The sequence below is a fragment of the Myotis davidii genome, unplaced genomic scaffold (genome assembly GCF_000327345.1).
Source record: "Myotis davidii unplaced genomic scaffold, ASM32734v1 scaffold207, whole genome shotgun sequence".
Classification (NCBI taxonomy): Eukaryota; Metazoa; Chordata; class Mammalia; order Chiroptera; family Vespertilionidae; genus Myotis; species Myotis davidii.
This window is the reverse complement of record NW_006298349.1, coordinates 1,333,631-1,335,509: the sequence shown is the minus strand read 5'-3', so window position 1 is coordinate 1,335,509 and position 1,879 is coordinate 1,333,631.

Sequence of the window (1,879 nt, the reverse complement as noted above, 5' to 3'; positions counted from 1 at the left end):
TCTGGCACCAGCCTCGGGCCTCGAGCCCCGCCCTGCCGGCCAAGCCCTCTGTCATGTGACTGGTCTTGGCCCAGCTGCAGAGGCCTGTGTGCTGTGGGTCAGCTCTGCCCTGGCGACAGTCCCATGAGCGCCTTCTCCCCGGCCTCTGCTTGTGCTCTGTGCTCTGGGGTGCCCAGCGGCCGTGGGCAGAGGGACTTGAGTGCCGCTACACGCGTTTGGACCAGTTGATTGATCAGATCCTCACAGGCTGCGGCCGAGCAATTGGCGATGAGTGCTAGTCAGGCCTCAGCCACCAGGGCGGCGCTGGCTGAGGGTCCCGGAGGCTCTGCTTTGCCCAAAGCCTTCGGTGGCTCACGTCTGCTCCACGTGCCTCTGTGTTCACACCCTGGCCGGACAAGCTAGTGTGCCTTTCTGGCCCATTCCCTCCACCCCTCCCGGCAGTGCCCTCTGGAGCTCTCTCGGCCCTGGGGTCCCTCCCAAGGTGCCTAAACCAACAGGGAGCCTTGCCGCCCAGGCCCAGCCCATGTGTGGCTGACTGTTCTGGACTCAGGCCAGCCCTGGTGCTGAGGACAGTGGGGGCCTCACTGCCATCTGGCACCTCACCCACCATAGCTTGTGCCCACTTCTCTCCCTGGTGCCTCTAAACACAGCCCCTTCCAGAAAACACTTGAGACTGCCTCAGCCCAGCTCCCAGCTCCAGGCACATAATTCCCCAGTTCCCAAACCACCCATGGCTCCCAGTGCCCCCAAGACAAAATTCCTATGCCAGCATGGCCTGCAAGGCGTGAGCATGCCCTCCGGTGCCCTGTCATCCAGCGCTGCCCCAGCCTCCCGCTCCCCCTGCTGTGGTGCGGCGCCTTCCACAGGCAGCACCTTGCTGTCTCTCCTCGGGAGAGTGCCTGCCTCTCTGAGCTGCAGGGCCCCCCTCGGAGGCAGGAGGTAGAGGCTGTAAGATGTTCTGCCCCTGAGCCCTGAAGCCTCTGGGCGGACAGGGCTGGGGCACAGAGAGAAGCATGCTGGGAGTGGGTCCAGCAGACAGGCTGACGGGTGGCTGGGAGTTACCTCCTGCTCAGGGTCACCTCACTGGACAGAAACATCCTGCGTGACCTGGTCAGCCCCAGGCAGGGGTCACTGTCGGGCAGAAGCCTGGGACCTGGACTTTCCCCACCAACAGCTGCAGCCCAGCTGGGAGTGGCTGTGGGCCAGAGGAAGTGTCTCTGGCCTTGCCTCCCGTCAGGCATAGGTCCTGTGGACGCGGACGCTGACCGGGGGCTGCTGGGAAGGGGGTCTTTGAGTTTGGTTCCAGATATGTGAGCCCCACCCTGGGTTTGGGGTTTGGTTGGATGTGGACAGGACTGGGAGAGTTTGTGGCTTGGAGAGGCCCACTCTGGCCAGGAACCCTGCTGACCCCCCCACCCCCCCCAGCTGACACCCAGCTTTCTCTAGTGAGCCTGCCCCTCCAGTCACACCTCAAGCCTGCCCTTCAGGGCTCTGAGGTCCCCATGTTCCGGCTGCTGCAAGGTTGGGGGTCCAGAGGTCTTTCAGTTCAGTCCGTTGTGTGTCCAGGGCGAAGTAGCCTAACAGGCCTGACCTTCAGGTTCTCCGTGGGGCACTGGGAGTCATGATAAACCAGCTTCTTGGAGTTGTGGCCAGTATACAGCACACAGTAGGCCCTCAACTAGTTATCATTTAGAGGACTTAACCAGGACCTGGCACTCAATACATGTAGTTAAACAAATGATAGCAGTGATTTTCCAAGGAGCCTGAGTTGAAAGTTTCTAGGATGTTTTGGGCTATGGTTCCAAGCTCTGAGCATCCACCACTTGGGGATTCTGGGTTTCTGAGTGGCTGGTCAAGGCCAGTGGGGGCCTCCGCTCCT